The sequence below is a fragment of the Poecilia mexicana genome, unplaced genomic scaffold, assembly GCF_051168715.1.
Source record: "Poecilia mexicana isolate PSO_F unplaced genomic scaffold, ASM5116871v1 scaffold_8, whole genome shotgun sequence".
Classification (NCBI taxonomy): Eukaryota; Metazoa; Chordata; class Actinopteri; order Cyprinodontiformes; family Poeciliidae; genus Poecilia; species Poecilia mexicana.
Window position 1 is genome coordinate 24748479 of NW_028263377.1, and position 12715 is coordinate 24761193.

The following is a 12715-nucleotide window of genomic DNA, read 5'->3' on the forward strand; positions in this document are numbered from 1 at the left end:
ACTCATCATCTCATTTTCAAGGGGTTAACTCCCATTAGCCACTGTTTGCTCTGGTTAGCTCCCATTAGCCACTGTTTGCTTCCGTTAGCCACTGTTAGCTCCCGTAAGCCCATCTTAGCTAGCTCCAGTTAGCCACTGTTGGCTTTCACTCACCAGTGTTTGCCCTAGTTAGCTCCCATTACCCCGGTTTTTTCTGGTTGGCTCTCATTAGCTCCTGTTAGCTAGCTTTCGTTAGACCTCGTTAGCTCCCATTAGCCACTATTTGCCCTGGTTAGCTCCCATTCCTCTTTTCCTCCTGTTAGAAACTGTTATCTCTCATTAGCCCCTGTTAGCTATCTCCTGTTAGCCACCGTTTGTCCCAGTTAACTCCCATTACCCCTATTTGCCCCCATTAGCCCGTTAGCCAGCTCCTGTTAGCCCCGTTTGCCCCTTCTACAGCACCACTGCGATCGTCTCTCAGGAAAACTGAAAACAAACCGAGGCCTCTGATATTTCCTTCCCTCTGTTCAATTAAACATGGCCTCCATCTGCTTCTTTGTTTTGCTTTGGTTTCTCTTCTGCAATATTGACTCTGGTTGTTTCTGTGATTGTTTCTTAAGACTGTGTTTTATCCTGTTATAACCACAGATGTGCATATTAACACTGGAGGAACATGTGAACAGGGTGTGTGTGTGTGTGTGTGTGTGTGCGTGTGTTTGGAGGTGAGGGGATGGGTTTGTTCTGCTTTAAGGTTCTGTGCCAAATCTTTTTCAGAACATTCAATCTCTGTTCATGTGCCATACTGAGAAATTTATGAAATAATAATTAAAAAAACAGGTTTTTCCACAACCTTGCAGGAGAGATTGTGTTGCTTGTTCTCCTCTTCCTGCCGTTTCCGGCTCGGTTCTGCCGACCCGCCCTGGGTCCGCCTGCCTGTGCGTGTGGGTGTGTTGTCTGTCTGAGCGCTAGCGCCGTTTGTAGCCTGCGGTGATCACTTAGCTCCAGCAGGCTGGGTTTGCCAAGAGGTCAGCAGCTCTGCGCCTCTGACTCCGGGTTGCTGTCGCTCTCCTCGCCATGAGTGCGTCTGTAAAAGACGAAGTGTTGGGGTTAAAACGCGCCGTCTGCCTTCACGTTTTTAAACAATTCAGTTACAGATGCAAAAACTCCACATAAATGAGGATTTAGATCCAAATCTGAGAATCAACTCAACCCAACTAATCTGGCTTTTTGTAACAGAAGCCTTACAAAGTCAATAAAAGATCTGCCGTTTTGATTGACTCTGCAACGCATTTTAACATTTTATTAAGTAATAATTAGTGACAGATTGCTACGTTTTCATAATAAATCATTTAAATTATGATTATGCATTTTCCAGGATCATAATACCATTTTACAGCACAATCAAGTCACTTTGTTATATTCAGTTGCTATTTTTATTCAAATATGAATATTTTGTATTGTACCCAATTTTTTTAAATCTTCATGTAAAAATAAAATTGCCAAATTTTGCTCATATTGACTTTGAGTTGTGGGCCATAGAAAATCATTTGGGGGCCCACAAGTGGCCCTTGTGCCGCACTTTGGGACACCCCTGATTCAGAACAAGCTGTTCCTTTAAACCGGTAACCGGAAGAGATGTATTAAATTATTAAAAAGTGGGAAAGTTTTGCCTTTTCTCTCTTTCCCCTAATCAGATTATTGTGATCCAGTTACAAATTATGTTTTAGTCCTGCAGCCTTTGTGTGGGAGAACGAGTGGAAAACGGCAAAAAGGAGCAGAAATTTCAAACAAATTGTCCCGTTTTACATGATATCATGTTAAACGAGGTTTAAATCCCACATGCGTGTAATTTGTCTGTATTTTAAGATAAGCTTCAGCATGAGATTAAGCAGGAAGTTATCATCGGCGAACGAAGGAAACTTCAAAATGCTGATGCGACGCCACCTTGGCTGCAGTCTCACTGAGTGGATTATGCAAAGTCGCCTTGCAGTTCTCATTTTCACCTCGCCGCCTCTCGATTCAATGTGACCCGGGGGTGGAGAGGGAAGTACATGAGAGATAAGAGGAGACTTCATGAAATCCAGGCTAATTTAAACGTGACAGAACAACGAGGCGACTCGATCGCGGCGCCGCTTTACCTCTCTGGGTCAAACAGTCGGGATGGGAGAGGAGAAAAAAAGAGCAAAGGAGGAGGTGGAGGAGACGGAGGAGGAGTTTTCCAAGTAATTGGCAGCTGATGAAGCACATTTAGACTTTTGTGATGCAAAATGTGAAATTTCAGTTATTCTATTTCTATCTCAACTGTTTATAAAAACAGCTCAAACACGTAAAAACAAACACCCAGGCGTGTTTTTCTTTTTGTTTTTGGCAGTAAGTTCATGTTTTCTAGTATCTGGAAAATGAGCCGTTTCTAAAACCTCCGGAATGTGACATCACAAATCAGCAAAGCCGAACACGTTACCTAGCAACGGCAGTGGAATTCCGCCCGTCGCCTAGCAACCCGAGCTGAGCTCCAGCTCATTTGGTCAGCTGGTTTTACTGCTGAGCAACGGCTGTTGGAACAGACAAGTGTTTTTTTGTTTTTTTTATTAACTTAGTATCCAGAATCCAGTTGCTGCATTCTTGTTGGTTGTGCAGGAGGCTCCACTTCTGCTTTTCAAATTTGTACGGTTGTATAATTTTCCATCTGTTTGTAGCCATTTTCATGCGTGAGTGTAAATGTTGAGCTGGGGGGCAACTGAGGTGTAGATTCCTGTCCAGACACGATATGAAAGGTATAAGTTCATTACATGTTTTTTTTTTTTGCACTAAATTATTCTTGGATAATGATATTTTAGTTTTCTCAGTTCTGTCCATTTTTAGATCTTTTCAGAATGAGCTCTTCTAGAGCATCCTTTTCAGTTCCAGTCCAAATAAGCTGCTGCAGGCCACGCCTCCAACTCAGCTTTTACACTTTTATTTTTTCTTAACACTCTGACACTGTTTTCTATTTTGTTGGCCAAATATTTACCGTTCTTGATTTGAGATTCTTGATTTTCAAGGCCCACAAATGGCCCATGAACCACACTTTGGTCAGCAACTTTAATCTAAAAAAACCCAGCTGACTGCATAGTTTCACTCACTTTTCAGTAACCCCTCCTCCTGAGCAAGCATGTGGCGACAGTGGGAAGGAAAACAAGTCAATCATCTTGCTAAATGAGTAAAATGTTGGTTTTCCTTCTAGCAGCTTGTTGACTTTTACAGGAAATGCATCACATGTGCGGAGAATCGTGACGTTTTCGTCATGTCCGCTGCTCCTCCTGGCTTCCTGCTGCGGTGCGGCAACCTCCGTCTGGAAGTGAAGGTCGCCATCCGTCCAGCCTGTGAAGGTCAGAGGCAGAGAAAAGGTTCCTTTAATTTGGCCTCAGGTGATGAACGGCCGCCGTCTGCACTGATGCAGCTGTTGTAAAGTGTAACCTTGGAGACGGGGTTAATCATCCGTCGCTTCCCCTCCTCTTTAATCTGCCGTTCAGGTGTTTCACTGTATTCGCTCCTTTCCTTTCAAGCTCTCCGTTTCTGCGCCTCCAACGCCATCTTTGTGTCCGTCCTGCGGAAGGACATTTGTTTTGCTGTGGGGACAGAAGAGGATCGACATCGAGAGATGAGTTATTGATTAGAAAGCAGTGACAGAGAGAGAGCAGGAGAACGAAGACGGGACGACACACATGTCACACAACCTGCATGTAAAATCTCCATAGCAACACACAACCAGTCATGCAAGTAAACAGCAGCAGAGTCTTTACTCTATTTAGTTTGCAAACTAAGTATTTAGCTTCGAACATAAATTTTGCTTGCTAACTGAATATTCACTTTGGAGCTAAATATTTATCATCAAATGCTTTAGTTTCAGTTTCCTAACTAAAGATATAGTTTAGAGTAAAATATTTAGCTTTACTGCTAAATATTTAGTTTGGAGCTATAAATGTAGCTGAGAGCTCATCATTTTGTTTGCAACTAAACCATTAGTTTGCAGCTAACCATTTTGTTTGCAAACTAAATATTTTATTTAGAGTTAAGCATTTAGTTTTTAGTAATCAAGCTAAATATGCAGTTTGCTAATTAGCTACAATATCAAACGTCCGAGGCCTCCAGGAAATGGCTGGTTCTACTGATGTTTATTTATGGCTATCAGAATAAACGTGGCTGAATAGAAATCAGAATCCAACGGTCATTTGAAACATTTTAAATATATTTTCTTATATTTAATTTGTTATGAACTACTAAGTGTTGGTCCGTCGCATCTCTAACCTCCATTTGGCATTTTTGCATCAGGTATTTTTTTTGTGCCTTCAGCTTTGGGACCATGTAACCATGGTTACAGCAAAGATTTACATTCAGACAGAAAGTAAATTTCAGACGCTGCGATTTGCAGCCAGTGTTTGTGCAAACATGAAAAACTCGTCATAATCGGTGGATTTTCCGTAATCTGATGTTTCTGCACTCAGTGAGCCAGAGGACTGAACTGGACTGAACCGGAGACCTGCATTCTGTTTTTATCACATTTAAATGTTTCAGATCTTTAATTATTTCTTAAAATCAGAAATAATCTGAGATTCTTAGAAAAGGTGAACAGTTTAGAAGAAACAGAAACGTATTTAATCTTCATGGAGGGAAATTGTTTCAGTTCAGGATAAAGGTTCAGTTTAAGGTCACGGGCACAGCATCTCAACCAAGCCTGGACTTTGACTAGGCCACTAAAGAACTGGAAAATATAGGAAAAAAGCAAATCACACTTAGACAACATGGATGGAAGGAAAAAGGGAAAAAGGAAGGCAAGAAGAAAGGAAACTAAAAGGAAGGAATGTTTATGTTGAGATGTATTTAATAAAGTCTGGAGAATCAAATTTATTTTTGCTCTTATTTGTTTTTTTCTCTATTAATCCAAACCGTCAAAACAAGATGGAAAAATTACTTATTTTCAGGTAAACTCCAAGATAATCACATCATAATAAAATCACATAAACGCTTCGGGCCGCATGTGGCTCACAGGGAGAGAAGGTAGAACCGAACCAGAAGAGAACCAGTTCTCCCAAAATTAATCAAAATGTAATTCATTCTGAGGATTCGGCGAGGGACGGCATTTAACGCACAGCTGCCCATGAAGAGAAGCTTTTTCCTCTCTGGGGAGCAGCAGCATGTCCTGTCTAACCGGCAGCATCAACACAAACCAGCGTCCTGCGTGCGGCGCCGCGATGTGATGTCAACGTTCAAACGCGCACGTGGATCGCTTTGGGGACGTAGAGCGTATTATGATGGTGTGGCAGATAGAAAAAAGACATAGGGGCGTAAATTTCTGGAAAAAAAAAATCTGAAATTTTTTGACTAATCTTTGAAATTTTCTAGAAAAAAACGTGGAAATTTCTGAGAAAAGAAAAAAAAAAGCTTGAATATTTTTCCGACTGAGTTTTTCTCAAATTTTGAAATTAACCACAAAAAAATGTGAAAAAATTGCAATTTTTCAACTTTTCAAACTCAGAAATGTCACATTTTTTCTAGAAAAATTCTTAGATTAATCTAAAAAATTCCTTTTTTTTCTCATATTTTTTGTCCTTTCAAGTCCATAAATTTTCCTTTTTTCTAGCATTTTTTTTTACTTTTCAAATTCAGAAGTTTAAAAATGTTTTCAGATAAAATTTCTAAGATTAAACTCCCTTTTCTAGAAAACTTCTTGGTTATTTTCAACATTTCTGAGTTTTCTGGTGGAAATTTACTCATTTTTTTCTATTTACAATGTCCCTAATACGCCGTCACAGATTTGTATTGCATAGTTGTTTATACTACTAATTAAACCCGACCGCCATGGCACTTCTCCGTGAACGGTTTAGTCTCCGAAGCGACCCGCATGCGCAGAAGAACGTTGACGTCACACAGTAGCGCTCTGTTTACGGAAGTATTGCTGGACGGCGCCGTTTATGGGTTCATTTTAAATGTTATTCAGCGATGGGAGCCGAAAATATCATCACATGATCATGACAAGACGAAGGAAGGTAATAAAAATACAACACAACTACTAGCAACAGCTTTATGTCCGATTTAGTGCTACAGAGCTCGGATTTTGGGTCTGCGGTGAAGCCGGATATTTCTGATTTGGAGGGAAAAAAGCGGATTTGGGTCGCATTTGCCTGCTGTGTGAACGTAGCAAGCCATCAACAGAAGGAGATGAGAGTACTGAGCTGATCGGATCACAGGCTCCGGTGGTGGATAATTATCTGGTATATTCAGTTTTAAAGGCTTCTGCAGACTTTAATAAATGGGACAAAATCTATAGAAATGTGATGCAGTTAAGAATGCATTAGAGGCAATCAGCATCCCGCGCCTTGTTGCACAGATCTGCAGACTGAAGTGTTTTTTTTAAAGAGATGACTGACATGGCCACAGCAGGGAAAAGTTGCTCTCACTCTCTTTTCCATGTGTTTTTGTTACATGTGGAGCTTCCTGAAACGGCCTATTCCAAACAAACCTGCAGCTCTGTCACAATGCTGCAGCAGTAAGTAACTCCAAGTTCACATTTTTCACCATATTCAACCCGTATCTGGGTTTTCACTGAGTCTTTTCAACCCAAAAAGACCTAAATATCTTGTTAGCAAGCTCAAATATTTAATTTTAGATTGAATCTAAATATTTAGTTTACATAAATATTTAGTAAGACAATAAAAAACTTACGAGAATAGTCATAAAATTACGAGACTAAAGTTGCGGTTTTATGCAAACAGTCTTAATCGTGTGAGTAAAGGTAAAATATTGTAATTAAATTTCAATATTATGACATTATTGAAATATTACAACTTTATTCACATAAATTTATACTTTATTCATGTAATACTTTGCCTTCATTCCTGTAATATTACGACTTTTCTCATATTATTTCAGATTTACTCTTGTACAACTTTATTCTCATAATATGACTTTATTCCAATTTACTTTCATTATTATGGCCCTAATATGCTGTCGTATTAGCAGAAATATTTAGCTCTTTCATAATTTGTATGCATTTTTTTAATCAGTAAAAATTTAGCTTTAATTTGTTTTAAGCATAAGCATGAAATAAAAATAATATATTTTGAAACTGTTGACAATGGCCGCACAGAATCACTGGAAGGGCTGCAAATGGCCCTCTGGCCGCACTGTTGACATCCCTATTTAGGCGCTTATAGAAATTTAAATTTCCCATCATGCACTTCTGTTGCAGAGCTGCAAACTCGGACCTGTATACCCTCAATGGAGGGGGCCTGATGAGTAAACATCATTTATAATCTGGCACGAAGCGGCCACCTCTCCATTAGACTGATGACGGCTGCCTGTAGGAACCAGCGACACTTCGGTTATTTTATTTTTTTGCAGTGTGTTGCCTGGTAAAGGAGCCAGCAATAATAATAATAGTAATAATAATAATAAAGTGGCGTGTGGAGTGGAGGTTTGAGGTTTTTTTAATACCACAGCAGAGAAAATGACGCGGTGGTGGCAACGAATGAATTAGAGAAAAAATAAATCGTGGGAAATGGAAAGAAAAGAAGGAGGGATGGAGGAAACGCACGATCGATGATCAGTGAAGTAGCATTAGCATTGTTCACACATCTCTTTTCCTCCTGCGGCCCATCTTTCTTCTCTTGCTGCAGCGTTGCCATGGTGACAGAGAAAGGTGGGAATACCTCCGTCCTTCAGAGAGAAAGAAAAAGATGGAAAGAGACGTGGGGCTGACCCTAATAAACCCAAGGTTTTCCTTCACTATTAAGGGAATTCTGGGAAATAAAAAACTAAATTTTGAAGAAAAATGTAACAAATTTTATAGACTCAGGATGCAGCGATCCACTTTTTCCACCTCCGGTACCGATATCCAAGGTTCAGCATCAGCTGATACCGATCAGGCACAAAACTTTACCTGGTATTCTTTGTCTAGTTTCAACTGTAAGTGTCTTAGTTCACTTTAAATAAGACAAAACTATCTTACAAGTAACTTTTCAGAAAGAGAGGAGATTGTTTTAAGTAAATGATTCCTTATATTCATTTAAAGTGCTTTAGTGAAATTATTTCATTTATAACAAAGAAAACATGTCTTGCTAATAATCTACCAGTGGAACTAGAACATATCCATCACTATTATGCAATTAATTTAAATGCAAAATCTACACATTTTGTACAGTTTTGGTTTAATTACTGCTCTGAATATGTTGGTTTTCAGCAAATGTATGTTTCTTTTTATTTATAAAAACTCCAGTTAGTGATTAATCAATTGCTAAATTATTTCAGCCTAACTCAGTGTTTTTCAAAGTGGGGGTCGTGGCCCACTGGAGGGCCGCCAGGTGGCGCTAAAGGGACCTCAGAAAGATGGAAGGAAGATGAGAAACCTATTTAAAAATAAAGATAAAATATTTAAATATAAATTCTTTAAACCAGGTTTTTTTTAATATACATATCTGTTTTTAAGTCTACAAAATAAAAGTAGACGATGAAGACGTAAATAGCCTTTATTGTCCCACAGAAAGCTCATTTTCTGATTGGCTGCCTGTCAAATTTATCAAACTGTTTTCTCCGGAAGCTAGAAATAGAAAAGTTCCTGACAAGAAAAACAAACCATATAAACTGTGGGGATTAAACAAAATTAGATCAGGTTATATTACATATTTTCTTATTAGGATTGTGATGGAAATGTTTATCTGCCAGATAAAACAGAACTAGTTTCAAACTAAAATCAGAAGGTATGAGGTTAGCATTGATGTTAAATGGATATAATAATACTAATTGTGAGTTTTTGCATCAGGTTTTTGACCTCTAACTCGTCCCGGTGACCTTCAGGGTCGCCATGAGGGACCCACTCCAAGCCAGCCTGTCGTGTTTCCTCTCCTTCCCTTTTCTCCCACATCGCTCTCACCTTCGTGCCAACCTGCTGCAGCGATCCTCCTCGAATTCATTTTATTGGCAGCTAGCATTTCCATGGAAACATCTCGAAACCATGGCAACTGTTCCAACCGAGCCAAGCGCTTTCAGAACTGCTGCACAGTCTGCTTCTAGTCTCCCTTGCGCTATTTTTACCCCCCTCTCCGGTTTACCTGCTCTCAGATATTCACATGTTACACCTGTGGGATTCATCTACAGTCAGAGAGCGACTGTGAGGCTGGAAAACTGGAAACTTCATGCAGGAAAATCGGCTCTGATTTGAAACCTCAGGCATCCTTAAAAGGTCTTAAATTCACAAATCTAAAGTGTCTTAAATTAATTGAAAAATAATAAATTGGCTATAAATACATTGATCACAAGTCTTACATTTTGTCGTAGCAGGATTATTTAGTTTCATATTTTAAGTACTTTTAGTTTTTCTGGCTGGATTTTACTGTGACGCAAAGCTTTGAGTCGCGCGCACATGCTAAGTAGCTGCAAAGATACCCTTGCTAGCTAGCTACACTGCAAAAACACAAGATCTTACTAAGTAGTTTTGTCTAGTTTTATTATTTTGGATGAAATGTCTTCCTATCATAACAGAAAATGACTACATTGATATAGTGACCAACTTATTACATTGGAAATAAGACAAATTTACTTACAAGTAAATTTCAGCAATACAAACGACATTCAATCCTTAATGTTTTTTTTTTTTTAAAGTATTAGTTTCACCGACAGATTATTATAAATATGAGATGTTAAAATGTCTGGTTATAGATTAAATATTCTGCTATTGAATTATAAAACAAGCTTCTATTTCTTGCTGAAAAGTGACTTGTACATTAGTTTTTTTCTTAATTCAAGTGTACTAAGATAAGTGTACTTGCTAAGATTTTGTTTTTGGAGTGTAATATTTAAATATTTCCTTTTTAGTTGGTGTAATTGTTTTAATGACAGCTGCTCCAGGCGGTTTTTTTACTTCACCGTTTGACAGCAGATGAGTCTCTCCAACCCTGAATTCAGCGAGCAAGCAAGAAAATAAATGCTCAACAGCAGCACACTCTAAAATAATAACACTATTACTAAACATAATGCAGATGAAAGCACAGCCATATACACAAGCCTGTTCCCCACAGACCTCTGGATTTGCTCAGTGGGAGAGAAAAACAATTACAGCAGCATGAAATGAATAAAAGGTATATTCAGCTATCTGGGTCCTTTGAAGATGGTTGAGGACGAGTAAGCAAATCTAATTCAACGGCGGCGGTTTTTTGGTTGCAGAGAAAAAAAAATCCCAAAGTGCAGAGATTAGACGGCAGTACTGGCAGCTTCTTCTTCCTCACCGGGGAATCGTTTCTGTGTGTGTGTGTGTGTGTGTGTGTGTGTGTGTGTGTGTGTTGGATTGCAACAGACCAATCTGCTCTGCAAAAGAAAAAAAAGAAAAAGAAGTCCTCCATGTCTGCAGGATTCCTGGGAGCTGATGATGAGGTGAGGACATTATGATCAAACGCATGCAGAGAGAACAAAATGAACACATTCGAAAGGAGAGGGAGAGAATTTAACAAAATAAACGAAGAATCCAACAACAACGCGCCTCCATGAGTCCTTCCTATGAAATTCATCCCATTTCTGGAACCACGTTAGACGGAGTAATGCAGGAATAATTTATAGGAAAAGTTTGAGGTTTTCACTACAATGTTCGATAAAGAAACGTAAACATGCTACGCCACACATCGGCCTTTACCGTGGCTTTGATTCTTCAAATTACACATACAGATAAAATATTTTCTCAATCCCATTCACACCACTACTTTACACCACTGCCAACACACCAGAACTATATTTTGTGTTCAGTATTTTTATTTTTTTGCCATGCATTTTGGAAGGTAAAACCATTTCCCTATTGAAACTTGAAGAAATAAAGGGGCGAGGCCCGTCGTAATATTAAAACCTAAAACAAGTTTTTCTTGTATTTTGAAGGCAGAAGCTCATATCAGTTTGGTTTTGATGGGGAAGTTATTTTAAAATGCTAAAACATGTGGTTATAAAGGGAGTCTTTTTTTAGTTAGCGGAGTCTGCCACTGGATCCAAGGTATGTTTTCATTACAACATTAAGATCAACATGATTTATAACTGCTTTAGCAAAAAATAAATCCACCACATAGTGTTTAAATGCTGTAGAAACTATGTAACATAAATGAGACCACAGCAGAAAATGGCTGAAAATCATTAGAAGTATCGCTTAACATAATTAAACCAGTTTTAGTTCTGAAAATGATTTTTAAACTATTTTTAATAAGGATTTTTAACTGTGTTTTGATTAAATTAAAATTTTTGATGATTTTTTTGCAACTATTGATCTTTTGCAACTACGTCACTAAATGGTTGGAGGCGCCATGATGGACGTCGGAAGTGAGGGACAGAAGTATTGATCAGAGCGACTGAAATCGTTTTCCAAATTTGTTTTTGCCAGGTTATTCATGGGATTTACTTCTTCGAGTCGAGCTAATTTATCAGCGAACGTAACACACCTGGTTGGGGCTCACAGACGACGGTACAAAAGTTGGAAATCGCTAGTTTAGAAACCGACCAGTTCCTCCTCTCTCCTGACGTGTTGATCAAATTACCGACTTTTCCTGAATTGACACCACATGATTTATATCACTGTGTCATAAACAGCGTTTCCCCTTAAACCGGAGCAGCCTTAAAAACTTACAAAAGACGAGATGCTAACCAGTTATTTCCATTCATGCTAGGCTACATGACGGTGCGACATTGTCTCCATGGTTACCAATGGTTAGACGCCTTCCTTCTCCATAACGCGACATTAAATATCTTTAAAATCTTACCTACTTATAAAGCATATGAACGTTAATCTTCTTACCTTGTAAAAAGTGCTCGCTGCAAAGGTTACGGATGTATGTTTTCAGACTAGCTTTAAAGGAGCGCATTGGTTGTCTTGACGTTCGTCATGGCGGAGTGGGCGGAGTTATGAAGAGCGTGACGTCATGTCCAAACGGTCAATAGTTTATCTGTTTTAGTTCTGAAAACTATTTTTTACCCTCGTCATCACTTGTTTCAGCCCCAGCTAAAAAAATTGATCATGCTTTTTAACCATGTTTTGATTAAATTAATAATTTAAAAACTTTTTTTTTTTTTTTTTTTTTTTTTTACAAACTTTTTACTCTATACATAAATTCACATCTGGTCATGTTAGCAACTTTTTTCTTATCCTGTGATTATTAGCAGGATTCCTTCCTATAAATAACCTGTTTAGTCCATGTTTCTCGTATGTTTTTAGGATTTTTCTGACTGTTATCTCCTTCACACTGTGCAGATGGATTTACATACACAATATGTGTGTGTCAACACATTTAACACCTCCACACATTTGCATGCCTGTGCACACCCACACATTACTTATGTGAACCCTCTGTTGCTTATATTTATAAATGAAAACCTAAAACTGTCACTGCTACATCACAGCTGCCCAAATTGTTTTTATTCCCAATCTTGCTGCTTTAAAAATTTGTCTGCATTTGATTTTTAAATCGGAACAAAATGTATAAGTCATGGAAATGGTTTTGACAGCAGCCTGTTAAACTGGAACCAGCAGGAAGGCAGTAAAGAGGAGTTACCAAGTGGTTTTCTAAAGCAGCTTCCTTGAAATATTTTCCTTTTTCTGGTAGTTTTGGTGCTTAAAACTATAGTTCAGAGCATAAACGTTCCAAAAATATATTTCAATAGAAAATCCGTGTTTCTGGGTATTCTTCATCCTATTGGGATTTCTGGGAGAAGCATCAATGTATATGATGCTTCT

General features: G+C 38.5%; 1 long non-coding RNA gene across 2 annotated transcripts; it reads right to left on the bottom strand.

The window, feature by feature from the left end:
* Positions 1–768: 768 nt before the first annotated feature.
* LOC106921182 (uncharacterized) lies at positions 769–12443 on the bottom strand. 2 transcript variants are annotated; one of them, XR_015764029.1, is made up of 5 exons: positions 11780–12443; positions 3436–3587; positions 3221–3339; positions 3102–3120; positions 769–1063 (listed from the first exon to the last, which is right to left on the bottom strand). It is a non-coding gene; the product is annotated as an uncharacterized LOC106921182 (long non-coding RNA). The 2 variants fall into 2 exon arrangements; XR_001418948.2 differs by having other exon boundaries at positions 3102–3339.
* Positions 12444–12715: the final 272 nt, after the last annotated feature.